The sequence below is a fragment of the Lutra lutra genome, chromosome 13 (assembly GCF_902655055.1).
Source record: "Lutra lutra chromosome 13, mLutLut1.2, whole genome shotgun sequence".
In the NCBI taxonomy this organism is placed as follows: domain Eukaryota; kingdom Metazoa; phylum Chordata; class Mammalia; order Carnivora; family Mustelidae; genus Lutra; species Lutra lutra.
Window position 1 is genome coordinate 3,385,351 of NC_062290.1, and position 16,543 is coordinate 3,401,893.

Below are 16,543 nucleotides of genomic sequence, written 5' to 3' on the forward strand. Positions count from 1 at the left end.
ACCTGACCCGAAGGCAGTCAGTCAATGAACTGAGCCACCCAGGAGCCCCTAAACAGCATATTTTTAAATTATAGGGGAGGAGTTATAATTTATAAATAAAAAGTTATATTTTATAATTATAGGAAAATTAGAAAAGGCTTTTTAGAGCAGGATTAAATAATAACAAAAGCAAATCCCATAGTGAAATAGTCTTATATCAAAATTTAAATTTTCTGTACAAGTGACAACCAAAATGCCATCGACAGCAAACCCCAAATTGAACTAAGAGGAAACATAATTTACAGAAGAAACCAAACCCTAAAGTAAGGGGGAAATGCTCAAAATCATTAGTAATTACAGCTGAATAAAACAAAAATGACCCATCACTTTGCATTATTAGGCTGGCCAAAAAAAGTGTAAACAGTAGGAAGCCGGATGATGCTCAGTGTTTGCGGACGCGTGGACACAGGACGGAAGACACAGGACCCAGTGATGGAGGCTGCCTCAGTCCTGTTCGCATTTGAACATCTTTGGCCAATCCAAGGTAGGTGGTCCAGTGGTGCAGGTTCCGGGTAGCACTGCCTCGGCTCCCTACCAGGCCCCCACCCATCCCCTGTTCTGGTCAGCACTAAGCTGCCTTCTCTTACTTCCTGCACCCTTTGCTCTGAGGGTGTAGCTCTTTGAGGTCCTTGCTCACTGTGGGCTCACTCCCGTGTGCCTCCAGTATGCACCACCCAGCACCTTGGTGGCTGGCAGAGTCAGCTCAAATGCCCTGCATTGGGTGCCTGAGCTCCGGTGCGGGGCAGCCTGGTGCAGATGGGGTGCCAACTGCAGGAGAGACGGACTGGTTGAGGGAACTGGAGGTGTATAAGTTTTGTGTCCCAGCTAGTCCACCCTTTGCACCACCCACTCCCATCGTGTACAGCCCTCAGACTACATGGTGGGACCTACCATCCCTGGGCCACCTCCTGCTGAGAACAAGGGCATCCTTACTCTGCAGGTGTGACCAGAGTCCCAAAGTTGACGACCTGTTCTGGATGCCTGTGGCAAGAGCCCCTCTGTTGGATTCCCTTTAAGTAGCACTTTGGGCTATCTGGGTTGTCTTGGTGGGATGACCCAGACCTTCATCCCCAAGGTGATGGTCGTGGTGGTTTCCCTTGCTCATTGAAAGTCATTGCCGCTAAGTCACTGCTAAGAGATACCCAGTTCCTTCACCTAGGTTGTAGACACATCCTACCGTACTCGATTATCTACTAGCAACCTTCATCCCTGATGTTTGTCAGTTACTCTCCCAATCATCAGAACCAATCCTTTCTTTGCCTGTTGGGCCAAGAACGTTAGAGAGTCAGGTGGTAATCACAGATTCCCCTTAAAGGTATTCTTGCTGTGACCCTGAAAGAGCTGTCTCCACTCCCGTCTCCCGGAGCTGGGGCTCACCTGCAATCCCTGAGAGTGCCAGGGTGCATGAATGAGAAACAACGAAATATGCAGGGTTGCTGGCTGTCGTAGTTGGGGCCACTCCTACACCTGTTGGTCTTCAGACTCCTATACTGTAGCAGTAGGGGCACTGTTCATCATTGGTAATCGGTTCAGAATGTGTGCCACATCCTGGATTGGATGATGGTACCCAGGCCACATTCAGTGTTGACCCCCTGGCCGGCACCTTAGTAACCGTTGGTAGGCCATGTCACCATCATATCAGGCCAGTTAATCCTGGATGATGGGATGGGACAAGACCAGTGCATTCCATAGTCATGAGCTCATGGTCACACCTCCTCTGGTGGAAAAGGAGTCCTTCGCTCTGAGGCAGTGCTGTGGGATATCACAGGTAAGGCATTCTGTGAGTCTTTGGGGATGGCGCTGGCAGAACCATAGGCAGGGGCCGTAAGGACAAAATACTGCCCCATGATTAATGGTGCTGAGTTGATAGCATCAGTCTGCTGTCCACTGGACAGGCCTTCAGCTATGGTGGTAACATGAGTCTTGGTATAGGAAGTCCTTGCCATTGAGCCTATGCTTAGCTGTCATCCTGGACACTGTTCCCAGGCCTCTGCACAAGGACCGGATGTGTGAGAAGAGTCTGCCTGGCAGCCAGAGGACGGTCATCCTGTTGCCGTGTTACTGAGAGCCTTCCCTGTAGTACATGGTCTCTGGTGGGCTTTCAGGTAAGACACAAAAATCTCATGCTGTTTGCCCTCCTCCACCTTTCTTGGACCTCCAGTTGGACCCTTCTAGGTCAGCCATCTGCCACTGTCAAAAGTCCATGTGTCTCTGTACCTCCAGTCATTTTCTTTCTTATGAATGAATGACTGAGCCACTCTCAGCTTGGTTCATTTGAAGGACTTCCTTTCACAGTGTCTTTCAGGGACATCCCAAGTGGCGCTGTAATGAGGCAGCAGTGGCCCCACAGGCCATTTCCGCCAACACCCGCACAAGAAGCCAACCTGGTTGTGCCAACCTGGTTGTGATTCACTCTGAGTCCTTTCCTCATGCTGGTTATTGGTAGGAACCCCCCAAGAAGCATGGGAACTATCAGGAGAGGCAGCACAGGTAGGAATCTGGGTCACCTGTTCTGTGATTCACTTGGGCCCTATGGTCCAGTCCCAAAAGGGCCATTACCATTGCACAAGAGATCACTGCTGTGCACACTGAATTCTATGATGGGCAGCTCATATCACATCTAGCTTAGGATGGGAAACGGATCCATTCTCACTTTATGTCCTGCTGTTGGGTGATCTGTCACTACCAGGGCACAGGAGCTGCTCTTCACATGACTCGCTCTCATTCCTAGAAGGCACATATTTAACTCCAGAATCTTACCTCTCTGTTTTGTCTTCCCTGTTGGAGGTTTCCAGATTCCAGACAACATCCTTACCAATCCTAGATCTTGCTAGCACCTTCTGACCTGCTGAGTTCTAGGATCAAGAAAGAGGGTATCTTGTGCCACAGCGAGGGTCTGTTCTGGCTTTGTTTCTGGGCTCCTGAGAAGCTCGCGGCTTCTGGGGCTGCGCAGTATATGAGTCAGAGGAATATTCTCAGCTTTGGTACTTGCGTCCCAATTCAAATTCCAGAGAGACCCACAAAGTGTTATTTTCATTGTTTTTTTTTTTTTTTTAAGATTTTATTTATTTGATAGATAGAGATCACAAGCAGGCAGAGAGGCAGGCAGAGAGAGAGAGAGGAGGAAGCAGGCTCCCCGCTGAGCAGAGAGCCCGATGTGGGGCTCGATCCCAGGACCCTGGGATCATGACCCGGGCCGAAGGCAGAGGCTTTAACCCACTGAGCCACCCAGGCGTCCCTATTTTCATTGTTTTTGTTCAAGTGGAGAGATACTTCAAGTACAGCTGCTTGTCCTTCACCTGAGAAGAAACATCTTGACACACCTTTTACCATCCCAGTGCGTGCCCACCCTGGCAGACGGCCACAGGTTCCTCTGAGGAACAACTGAAGGAATATTCACTGTATACATGTGTGATGGAGTTTCAGGAATGTCACTGAAGGGGAACTGACCTTCTTTTCACTGAGTGTGCTCTGGAGCCTATAAATTTAGAGCTGGGAACTGGGTGGTGGTGGGGGGGAGTCCCAATTTTCTACCAAGGTGGAAGGCAACTACATTTTTTTTTCTTTTTATGTAAATAAGTTAGTGTCCTAGGGAGTTGTGGTGTAACAGCCACTGCCTCAGATCCCTTCAGGTCATACCATCTTTTTTTTTTTTTTAAAGATTTTATTTATTTGAGAGAGAGAGAGACAGAGTGAGAGAGCATGAGAGGAGAGGTCAGAGGGAGAAGCGGACTGCCCATGGAGCTGGGAGCCCGATGTGGGACTCGATCCCGGGACTCCAGGATCATGACCTGAGCCGAAGGCAGTTGCTTAACCAACTGAGCCACCCAGGCGCCCCAGGTCATACCATCTTGATTGCCATTCTGACTCTGCACATCCTTAGTCCACTGGGATGGCTTCAGATATTTTTACTCAAGTAAAATTTGTGAATCAAAGGTGAGTGCCCCAGGTAAATCTCGTCGGGTCTTAAATTCTACCTTCCCTCTTTGAACACCAGGATCCACTTTTACACACACTCCCCAGGCCCTATTATTAGGCAGGTCCTGTAATTCCTTTGTTTTGTAGGCACTTTTTCCCCAAAGCAGGGTTTGTATTTCTCTCTCCAGGCTCTGCTGGTACCTGATTCTCGATACCAACCTAGAGGCAATGAGAAGTGAGGGGAAGGTCCTGAGGAGGACAAACATCATTGTTCAAGGCATCCACCTCAGGTGAGGCTAACATGGAAGGGGATGTTTCTGCCATCAGAAAGGGTTCAGGGAAATGGGTGTGTATGTCCTGATTCTCAGATTGTCCACCAAGTATCTCAATCCCAAATATTAGAGTGTTACTCATCCTGCAACTGGGCCTGATTTTCACTAAGACCTGCTGAGGCTGTACATGCAGACTTCGTTGCTTTCCATCCTGTGCTGACAGAAGATAAGGTTGACTTTCAGATTTTCTCTGAAGTTGGAGGATGACTATCATTTACTTTTTTTTTGTAAACTGAAATGGTACTGAATTTTATCCAAGTGCTAGAAGGGCAATTAATTCAGGTGGGTCACTGACAAAGAGAAATAAAACAGGAGTACTCGAGAATCTAAGAAGGTGCACCAAGTTTCTTCCCAGTATGGGCATCACATCTACAACTACAGAAGATACTTCCTTTGTAGGAACACAGAGATCACTTGAAAAGAAAAAAGGAATATACTGGGAAGTAAATCAAGTCTCAGTGAATGTTAAATAATTAAAAGTCAAAGTATGTTCTCTGGCCACCATAAAATTATTTTAGAAATAAATGACACCCTCAGTTTGTTTTCCAGAGTCCATAGTCTCTCACGGTTCATCTTCCCCTGTGATTTCCCCCCCTTCATTTTTCCCTTCCTTCTCCTAATGTCCTCCATGCTGTTCCTTATGTTCCACAAAGAAGTGAAACCATATAATTGACTTTCTCTTCTTGACTTACTTCACTTAGTATCTTCCCCTCCAGTTCCATCCATGTTGATGCAAAAGTTGGGTATTCATCCTTTCTGATGGCTGAGTAATATTCCATTGTGTATATGGACCGCATCTTCTTTATCCATTCATCAGTTGAAGGACATCTCAGCTCTTTCCACAGTTTGGCTCTTGTGGACATTGCTACTATGAACATTGGGGTGCATGTACCTCTCCTTTTCACTACATCTGTATCTTTGGGATAAATACCCAGTAGTGCAATTGCTGCATCATAGGGTAGCTCTATTTTTTAACTTTTTGAGACACCTTTACACTATTTTCCAAAATGGCTGTACCACTTTGTATTCCCACCAACAGGGTAGGAGGGTTCCCCTTTCTCTACAACCTCTCCAACATTTTTTTTTTCTTGCCGTGTTATTTTTTGCCATTCTAACCAGTATAAGGTGGTATCTCAGTGTGGTTTTGATTTGTATTTCCCTGATGGCTAATGATGTTGAATATTTTTTCATGTGTTTGTTGGCTATTTGTATGTCTTCTTTGGAGAAGTGTCTGTTTATGTCTTCTGCCCATTTTTTGACTTGTTTTATGGGTGTTGAGTTTGAGAAGTTCTTTATAGATTTGGATACCAGCCCTTTGTCTGTAGTGTCATTTGCAGATACCTTCTCCCATTCCATGGGTTGCCTCTTTGTTCTGTTGACTGTTTCCTTTGCTGTGCAGAAGCTTTTTATCTTGATGAAGTCCCAAAGGTTCATTTCAGCTTTTGTTGTTTCCCTTGTTTTGGAGATGTGTCTTGAAAAAAGATGCTGTGGCCAGTGCCGGGGTTACTGCCTATGTTCTCCTATAGGATTTTGATGGATTCCTGTCTCATTGAGGTCTTTCATCCATTTAGAGTTTATCTTTGTGTATGGTGTTAAGAGACTGGTTGAGTTTCATTCTTCTATATGTAGTTGTCCTATTTTCCGAGCACCATTTATTGAAGAGACATTTTTCCTGCTTTGTCAAAGATTATTTGACCATAGAGTTGAGGGTCCACATCTGGGCTCTCTGTTCTGTTCCATTGATCTGTGTGTCTGTTTTTGTGCCAATACCATACAGTTTTGATTACTACAGTTTTGTAGTATATCTTGAAACTTGGATTTGTGATATCTCTAGCTTTGTTCTTCTTAATTAAGATTGCTTTGGCTATTCTGGATCTTTTGTGCTTCCATACAAATTTTAGGATTCTCTTCTAGTTCTGAGGAAATATACTATTGGTAGTTTGATAGGGATTGCACTGAATTTGCAGATTGCTTTGGGTAGTATGGACATTTAACAATATTCTTCCAATCTATGAGTATGGAATATCTTTCCATTTCTTTGTGTCATCATCCATTTCTTTCATCAATACTTTGTATTGTTCAGAGTCTAGATCTTTTAATTCTTTGCTTAAATTTATTTCTAAGTATTTTTTTATTTTTGTTGCAAATATAAATGAAATATTCTTAATTTTTCTTTCTGCTTTATTATTAGTGGACAAAAATGCTTTGATTTCTGGATATTAACTTTGTATCCTGTAGCTTTACTGTATTCTACAAGCATTTTTTTAGTGGAACCTTTAGGATTTTTTCTCTGTGTAACATCATGTCGCCTGCAAATGATGACAGTTTAACATCTTCTTCATCCGATTGCTAAGGACTTCCAGCACTGTGTTGAATAAAAGTGACAAGAGTAGGGGCACCTGGGTGGCTCAGTCATTAAGCAGCTGCCTTCAGCTCAGGTCATGATCCCAGGGTCCTGGGTTCGAGCCCTGCATCAGTCTCCCTGCTCAGTGGGAAGCCTGCTTCTCCCTCTCCCACTGCTTGTGTTCCCTCTCTCACTGTCTCTGTCAAATAAATAGAATCTTAAAAAAAAAAAAAGTTTTTTGTGTTGTTGTTTTTTTTTCAAGTGGCAAGAGTGAACATCCTTATCTTGTTCCTGATTTTAGAGGAAAACCTCTGTTTTTGACCACTGAGTATGGTTGTTAGCTGTGGGTTTTTCATATAAGGCTTTACTATGTTGAGTCATGTTCCCTGTAAGCCCACTTTGTTGAAGTTTTTATCATGAATGGATGTTGAATTCTGTGAAATGTTTTTCTGCATTTATTGAGATGATTATATTTTTCTCCTTTGTTTTGTTGATGTGGTGTTTCACATTGATTGATTTGCAAATATTGAACCATCCTTGCATCCCTGGAATACATCCCAATTGATCATGATGAAATATCCTTTTAGGTATTCTCAAATGTGGCTTGGTGCTATTTCATTGAGGATGTTTACATGTATGTTCATAAAGGATGTTGTCTTGTAGTTTTCGTGTGTGTGTGTGGTATTTATGGTTTTGGTATCAGGGTAATGCTAGCCTCCTAGAATGTATTTGGAAGATTTTCTTCCTCTTCTATATTTTGGAAAAGTTTGAGGATAAGTATTAACTCTAACATAAATGTTTGGTAGAATTCACCTGTGAATTCATCTGGCCCTAGACTTTTATGTTTTGAGATCTTATGATTATTGATTCAATTTCATTAGTAGCAGTCAGTCTGTAAAAATTTTCTATTTCTTCCTAATTCAGTTTTAGAAGATTATATATTCCTAGAATTTATCCATTTCTTTTAAGTATTCTAATTTGTTGGCATATAGTTTTTTGTATTATTGTCACATACAGTTTTTTTGTGTTACTCTGTTACGCTTCTGTATGTTCTGTGGTATCAGTTGTTACTTCTCTCTTGTTTTAGATTTTATTTATTGGGGTCATTTCTCTTTTTTTCTTGATGAATCTGGCTAATGGTTTACCAGTTTTGTTTACGTTCTCAAAGCGCCAGCTCTTGGGTACATTGATTTTTTTTCCTTAAGTCTCTATGTCATTTATTTCTCCACTGGTCTTTATTATTTCCTTCCTTCTACTCACCTTGGGCTTTATTTTTCTTTTTCTGCTTCCTTTAAGATTAGATTTTCTGAGCTGTTTTTCTTATTTTGTGAGGAACCTGTATCACTATTTTTCTTTAGAATGGCTTTCACTGCATCCCAAAGCTTTTGGCCCATTGTGCTTTCATTTTCATTTGTCTTCATATATTTTAAAATTTATTCTTTGATTGCTTCATTGAACCATGTTGTTTAGTGTCATATTGTTTAGCCTCCACATGTTTTTGCCTTTTTTCCGTTTTTGTTTTTTTTTTTCCCTTCATGTGATTGATTTCTTGTTTCATACCATCGTGGTTAGAAAAGGTGCATGGTAGGATTTCACTCTTCTTAAATTTATTGAGGCTTGTTTTATGGCCTAAAATGTGATCTGTTCTGGAGAATGTTCTATGTGTACTTGAAAGAAATGTGTATTCTACTGTTTTGGGATGGAATGATCTGTATATATCTGTAATGTCTATCTGGTCTAGTGTCATTGAAAGATGTTTCCTTAATGGGGCGCCTGGGTGGCTCAGTGGGTTGGGCCGCTGCCTTCGGCTCAGGTCATGATCCCAGGTCCTGGGTTCGAGCCCCACATCGGGCTTTCTGCTCAGCAGGGAGCCTGCTTCCTCCTCTCTCTCTGCCTGCTTCTCTGCCTACTTGTGATTTCTCTCTGTCAAATAAATAAATAAAATCTTAAAAAAAAAAAGAAAGATGTTTCCTTATTAATTTTCTGTCTGGATGACCTATCCATTGAGGGAAGTGGACTGTTAAAGTCCCCTATCATTATTGTATTACCATCAGTTTCTCTCTTTATGTCCATTAATATCTGCTTTATATATTCAGATGTTCCTGTGTTGGGTGTGTAGATACTTATTATATTCTCTTGTTGCATGGATCTCTTTATTGTTATGTGATGCTGTTCTTTGTCTCTTGGTAAGTCTTCCTTTAAAGTCTGTTTTATCTGATATAAGCACTGCTAGCCCAGCTTTTTTTTCCACTTCCATTTGCATGGTAAATTCCATCCCTTCACTTTCAGTCTCTATGTTTCTTTAAGACTGAGGTGAGTTGCTTTTGGGGTGCATGTAGATGGGTTCTTTTTTTTTTTTTTAAATCCATTCCACCACCGTATGTGCTTTGATTGGAGGACTCAGGACATTTACTTTTACTTTTATTATGTTCAGTTAGCCAGCATATATTACATCATTAGTTTTTGATGTAGTGCTCAGCAGTTCATTAGTTGAATATAACAACTATTTACATTTAAGGTATATTTTATTTTTTAAAGTTTTATTTAAGTTATAGTTAATATACAGTGTGATATAGTTTCAGGTGTGCACTATATTGATTCAGCACTTCTATACAACACCCAGTGCTCATCACAATAAGTATAGTTTTTTCCCTATATTTTTAAAATTATGTTCAGTTAGCCAACATATAGAATAAGCACACTTCTTAGTCCCCATCACTTATTTAACCCATCCCCACACCAACCTCCCCTACAGTAACCCTCAATTTGATCTCTATAGTTAAAAGTCTGTTTCTTGGTTTGCTTCCCCTTTTGTCTTTTTCCCCTCTTTGTCCATTTGTTTTATGTATTAAATTCCACATATAGATGAAATCATATGGTATTTGCCTTTCTCTGATTTTATTTCACTCAACATAATATTCTCTAGTTCCTATCATGTCACTGCAGCTGGCAAGATTTCCTTCTTTTTTACAATTAATGTTCCAGTGTGTGTGTGTGTGTGTGTACACAACAGCACACATTCTTTATCCATTTATCAGTCAGTGAACACCGGCTATTTCCATAATTTGTGTGTGTGTGTGTGTGTGTCTCTATACATACACAACACATCTTTACCCATTCATCAGTTGATGGACATTTGGACTCTTTCCAGAATTTGGCTATTGTTAATAATGCTGCTGTAAACACTGGGGTGCATGTATCTCTTTGAATTAGTATTTTTGCATTCTTTGGGTAAATACCTAGTAGTGCGATTGCTGGATCATAGGGTAGTTCTGTTTTTAACTGTATTCCAGTGCGGCTACACCAGTGTGCATTCCCACCAACAGTGCAAGAGTACTCCCCTTTCACGGCATCCTAGCTAACACCTGCTGTTTCTTGTGTTGTCGATTTTAGTCATTCTAACTGGTGTGAGGTGATGTCTCACATTAATAAAAGATAAGAACCAAATGATCCTCTCAACTGATGGAGAAAAAGCACTTGATAAAATACAACATCCTTTCTTGATTAAAAACTCTCCACCTTGTAGGGACAGAAGGAATATACCTCAATGTCATATAAGCCATATACAAAAATCCCACAGTGAATATCATCCTCAACAGGAAAAAACTGAGAGCTCTTCCCCTAAGGTTGGAACATAACAGGTATGCCCACTCTCACGACTGTTCTTCAACATAGTACTAGAAGTCCTAGCCTCAGCAATCAAACAAAAAAAATAAATAAATAAAAGACATAAACATCCACAAACAAGAAGTCAAACTTTCACTCTTTGCAGATGACATGATACTTTATATGGAAAACCCAAAGGACTCCACTCCAAAGTTGCTAGAACTGATACAGAAATTCAGCAAAGTTTCAGGATACAAAGTCGATGGACAGAAATCAGTTGCATTTCTGTAGACTAACAATGAGGCAGAACAAAGGGATATCAAGGAATTGATGCCATTTAAAATTGCATCATTGTAGTTTTGATCTGTATTTCAGGGATGATGAGTGATGCTGAGCACCTTTTCATGGATTTGTTGGTAATCTGTAGGTCTTCTATGAAAAAATGCCTATTCGTATCTTCTGCCCATTCCTTGGCTGAATTATTTGTTCTTCGGTGTTGGGAGTATTTGTTCTTTGGGTGTTGAGTTCTTTATATATTTTGGATACTACTGTTATCAGATATATCACTGGCAAATAGCCTCTCCCATTTTCGTTGGTTGCCTTGCTTTTGTTGTTCCCTTGACTGAGTAGAAGCTTTTTATCTCCCTTGTATCCCTTTTATCTCCCTTGTAGAAGCTTTTGTCTCCCTTGCCTCAGGAGACATATCTAGAAAAATGTTGCTACCATCAACGTCAGAGGCATTAGTGGCTGTGCTCCCTTCTAGGACTTTTATGGCTTCAGGGCTTACATTTAGCTCTTTCATCCATTTCGAATTTATTTTTGTGTGTGATATGAGAAAGTGGTCCAGTTTCATTCTTTTGCATGTTGCTGTCCAGTTTTCCCAACATCATTTGTGGAAGAGACTGTCTTTTTTCCATTGGATATTCTTTCCTGCTTTGTTAAAGGTTAATTGACCATATACTTGTGGGTTCATTTCTGGGTTTTCTGTTCTGTTCCACTGATCTATGTGTCTCTTTTTGTGCCAGTGCCGTACTGTTTTACTACAGCTTTGTAATATAACTTGTGACACATCCAGCTTTGCTTTTCTTTTTCAAGGTTGGTTTGGCCATTCAGGGTCTTTTGTGGTTCCATACAGTTTTACAGTTGTTCTAGCTCTGTGAAAAATCCTGGTGGTATTTTGATAGTGATTGCCTTAAATATTTAGATTGCTTTGGGTAGTATAGACATTTTAAGAATATCTGTTCTCCCATTCCGTGAGTATTAAATGCCTTTGCATTTCTTTGTGTCATCTTCAATTCCTTTCATCAGTGTTTTAAGTTCTTTATAGATTTTGGACACTAGCCCTTTATCTGATAGGTCATTTGCAAATATCTTCTCCCATTCTGTCAGTTGTCTTCTGGTTTTGTTAACTGTTTCCTTTGCTGTGCAAAAGCTTTTGATCTTGATAAAATCCCAATAGTTCATTTTTGCCCTTGCTTCCCTTGCCTTTGGCGATGTTCCCAGGAAGATGTTGCTGTGGCTGAGGTCGAAGAGGTTGCTGCCTGTGTTCTCCTCAAGGATTTTGATGGATTCCTTTCTCACATTGAGGTCCTTCATCCATTTTGAGTCTATTTTTGTGTGTGGTGTAAGGAAATGGTCCAATTTCATTTTTCTGCATGTGGCTGTCCAGTTTTCCCAACACCATTTATTGAAGAGGCTGTCTTTTTTCCATTGGACATTCTTACCTGCTTTGTTGAAGATTAGTTGACCATAGAGTTGAGGGTCTATTTCTGGGCTCTCTATTCTGTTCCATTGATCTATGTGTCTGTTTTTGTGCCAGTACCATGCTGTCTTGATGATGACAGCTTTGAATTAGAGCCTGAAGTACGGAATTGTGATGCCACCAACTTTGGCTTTCTTTTTCAATATTCCTTTGGCTATTCGAGGTCTTTTCTGGTTCCATAAAAAATTTAGGATTATTTGTTCCATTACTTTGAAAAAAATGGGTGGTATTTTGATAGGAATTGCATTAAATGTGTAGATTGCTTTAGGTAGCATAGACATTTTCACAATATTTATTGTTCCAATCCAGGAGCATGGAACATTTTTCCATTTCTTTGTGTCTTCCTCAATTTCTTTCATGAGTACTTTATAGTTTTCTGAGTATAGATTCTTAGCCTCTTTGGTTAGGTTTATTCCTAGGTATCTTATAGTTTTGGGTGCAATTGTAAATGGGACTGACTCCTTAATTTCTCTTTCTTTTGTCTTGGTGGTGGTGTAGAGAAATGCAACTGATTTCTGTGCATTGATTTTATATCCTGACACTTTACTGAATTCCTGTACAAGTTCTAGCAGATTTGGAGTGGAGTCTTTTGGGTTTTCCACATATAGTATCATATCATCTGTGAAGAGTGATAGTTTGACTACTTCTTTGTCAATTTGGATGCCTTTAATTTCCTTTTGTTGTCTGATTGCCGAGGCTAGGACTTCTAGTATTACGTTGAATAGCAGTGGTGATAACGGACATCCCTGCCGTGTTCCTGACCTTAGCGGAAAAGCTTTCAGTTTTTCTCCATTGAGAATGATATTTGCGGTGGGTTTTTCACAGATGGCTTTGATAATATTGAGATATGTGCCCTCTATCCCTACACTTTGAAGAGTTTTGATCAGGAAGGGATGCTATACTTTGTCAAATGCTTTTTCAGCCTCTATTGAGAGTATCATATGGTTCTTGTTCTTTCTTTCATTAATATGTTGTATCACACTGATTGAGTTGTGGATGTTGAACCAACCTTGTAGCCCTGGAATAAATCCCACTTGGTCGTGGTGAATAATCCTTTGAATATACTGTTGAATCCTGTTGGCTAGTATTTTGGTGAGAATTTTCGCATCTGTGTTCATCAAGGATATTGGTCTGTAATTCTCTTTTTTGATGGGATCCTTGTCTGGTTTTGGGATCAAGGTGATGCTGGCCTCATAAAATGAGTTTGGAAGTTTTCCTTCCATTTCTATTTTTTGGAACAGTTTCAGAAGAATAGGAATTAGTTCTTCTTTAAATGTTTGGTAGAATTCCCCCCGGGAAGCCATCTGGCCCTGGGCTTTTGTTTGTTTGGAGATTTTTGATGACTGTTTCAATCTCCTTACTGGTTATGGGTCTGTTCAAGTTTTCTATTTCTTCCGGGTTCAGTTGTGGTAGTTTATATGTCTCTAGGAATGCATCCATTTCTTCCAGATTGTCAACTTTGTTGGCGTAGAGTTGCTCATAGTATGTTCTTATAATTGTTTGTATTTCTTTGGTGTTAGTTATGATCTCTCCTCTTTCATTCATGATTTTATTTATTTGGGTCCTTTCTCTTTTCTTTTTAATAAGTCTGGCCAGGGGTTTATCAGTCTTATTAATTCTTTCAAAGAACCAGCTGCTAGTTTCATTGATTTGTTCTATTGTTTTTTTTGGTTTCTATTTCATTGATTTCTGCTCTGATCTTTATGATTTCTCTTCTCCTGCTGGGTTTAGGGTTTCTTTCTTGTTCTTTCTCCAGCTGCTTTAGGTGTAGGGTTAGGTTGTGTACTTGAGATCTTTCTTGTTTCTTGAGAAAGGCTTGTACCGCTATGTATTTTCCTCTCAGGACTGCCTTTGTTGTGTCCCACAGATTTTGAACCGTTGTGTTTTCACTATCATTTGTTTCCGTGAATTTTTTCAATTCTTTAATTTCCTGGTTGACCCATTCTTTCTTTAGAAGGGTGCTGTTTAGTCTCCATGTATTTGGGTTCTTTGCAAATTTCCTCTTGTGTTGAGTTCTAGCTTCAGAGCACTGTGGTCTAAAAATGTGCAGGGAGGGCGCCTGGGTGGCTCAGTGGGTTAGGCCGCTGCCTTCGGCTCAGGTCATGATCTCGGGGTCCTGGGATCGAGTCCCGCATCGGGCTCTCTGCTCAGCGGGGAGCCTGCTTCCCTCTCTCTCTCTCTCTGCCTGCCTCTCTGTCTATTTGTGATCTCTCTCTGTCAAATAAATAAATAAAATCTTAAAAAAAAAATAAAAATGTGCAGGGAATCATCCCAATCTTTTGATACTGATTGAGACCTGATTTATGACCCAGGATGTGATCTATTCTGGAGAATGTTCCATGTGCGCTAGAGAAGAATGTGTATTCTTTTGCTTTGGGATGGAATGTTCTGAATATATCTGTGATGTCCGTCTGGTCCAGTGTGTCATTTAAGGCCTTTATTTCCTTGTTGATCTTTTGCTTGGTTGATCTGTCCATTTCAGTAAGGGGAGTGTTAAAGTCCCCTACTATTATTGTATTATTGTTGATATGTTTCTTTGATTTTGTTATTAATTGGTTTATATAGTTGGCTACTCCCATGTTAGGGGCATAGATATTTAAAATCGTTAGATCTTCTTGTGGACAGATCCTTTGAGTATGATATAGTGTCCTTCTTCATCTCTTATTATAGTCTTTGGCTTAAAATCTAGTTGATCTGCTATAAGGATTGCCACTCCTGCTTTCTTCTGATGTCCATTAGCATGGTAAATTCTTTTCCACCCCCTCACTTTAAATCTGGAGGTGTCTTCGGGTTTAAAATGAGTTTCTTGTAGGCAACATATAGATGGGTTTTGTTTTTCTATCCATTCTGATACCCTGTGTCTTTTGATTAGGGCATTTAGCCCATTTACATTCAGGGCAACTATTGAGAGATATGAATTTAGTGCCATTGTATTGCCTGTAAGGTGACTGTTCCTGTATATTGTCTCTGTTCCTTTTTGATCTACTACTTTTAGGCTCTCTCTTTGCTTAGAGGACCCCTTTCAATATTTCCTGTAGAGCTGGTTTGGTGTTTGCAAATTCTTTCAGTTTTTGTTTGTCCTGGAAGCTTTTAATCTCTCCTTCTATTTTCAGTGATAGCCTAGCTGGATATAGTATTCTTGGCTGCATGTTCTTCTCGTTTAGTGCTCTGAATATATCATGCCAGCTCTTTCTGGCCTGCCAGGTCTCTGTGGATAAGTCTGCTGCCAATCTAATATTTTTACCATTGTATGTTACAGACTTTTCCCAGGCTGCTTTCAGGATATTCTCTTTGTCACTAAGACTTGTAAATTTTACTATTAGATGATGGGTTGTGGACCTATTCTTCTTGATCTTGAGGGGGGTTCTCTGCACCTCCTGGATTTTGATGCTTGTTCCCTTTGCCATATTAGGGAAATTCTCTACAATAATTCTCTCCAATATACCTTCTGCTCCCCTCTTTCTTCTTCTTCTGGAATCCCAATTATTCTAATGTTGTTTCGTCTTATGGTGTCACTTATCTCTTGAATTCTCCCCTCGTGGTCCAGTAGCTGTTTGTCCCTCTTTTGCTCAGCTTCTTTATTCTCTGTCATTTGGTCTTCTATATCGCTAATTCTTTCTTCTGCCTCATTTATCCTAGCAGTGAGAGCCTCCATTTTTGATTGCACGTCATTAATAGCTTTTTTGATTTCAACTTGGTTAGATTTTAGTTCTTTTATTTCTCCAGAAAGGGCTTTTATATCTCCCGAGAGGGTTTCTCTAATATTTTCCACGCCTTTTTCGAGCCCGGCTAGAACCTTGAGAATTGTCATTCTGAACTCTAGATCTGACATATTACCAATGTCCCTATTGATTAGGTCCCTAGCCTTCAGTACTGCCTCTTGTTCTTTTTTTTGTGGTGAATTTTTCTGCCTTGTCATTTTGTTCAGATGAGAGTATATGAAGGTGCATGTAAAATACTGAAAGGGTGGCAAAGACCCCAGGAAAATGTGCTTTAACCAAATCAGAAGAGATCCCAAATCCTGGTGGGGGTGGAGAAAGGGTATAAAAAGAGGTTAAAAAAAAAAAAAAAAGAAACAAAAAAAGAAAATGAATAAAGAAAAAATATAAAAAAGGAAAAATATATAAAACTAGTTAAAAAACGTTTAAAAAGATAAGGGTAAAAGTTAATAAAAAATCTAGCAGCAGAAGAAAAAAAATTGAAAAAGAAAAAAAAATTAACTGCAAGGCTAAAGAATCATGGGGAGAAAGCCATGAGTTCCGGGCTTTGCTTTCTCCTCCTCTGGAATTCCGCCGCTCTCCTTGGTATTGAACCTGCACTCCTTGGTAGGTGAACTTGGTCCTGGCTGGGTTTCTTGTTGCTCTTCTGGGGGAGGGGCCTGTTGTAGTGATTCTCAAGCGTCTTTGCCCCAGGCGGAGTTGCACCGCCCTTACCCGGGGCCGGGCTGAGTAATCCGCTCGGGTTCGGGTTCGCTTTCGGAGCTTTTGTTCCCTGAGCACTTTCCTTAGAGTCCAGAGGGCGGGAATGAAGATGGCGGCCTCC

General features: G+C 40.7%; 1 long non-coding RNA gene across 1 annotated transcript in view; it reads left to right on the plus strand.

The window, feature by feature from the left end:
• LOC125083896 (uncharacterized) overlaps positions 1-16,543 on the plus strand; it is a 34,005-nt gene continuing 17,462 nt past the window's right edge. Inside the window, exons 1-3 of the long non-coding RNA XR_007122402.1 lie at positions 1-523; positions 2,026-2,144; positions 4,146-4,247. This is a non-coding gene — a long non-coding RNA (uncharacterized LOC125083896). The remainder of the gene's footprint in view (positions 524-2,025; positions 2,145-4,145; positions 4,248-16,543) is intronic.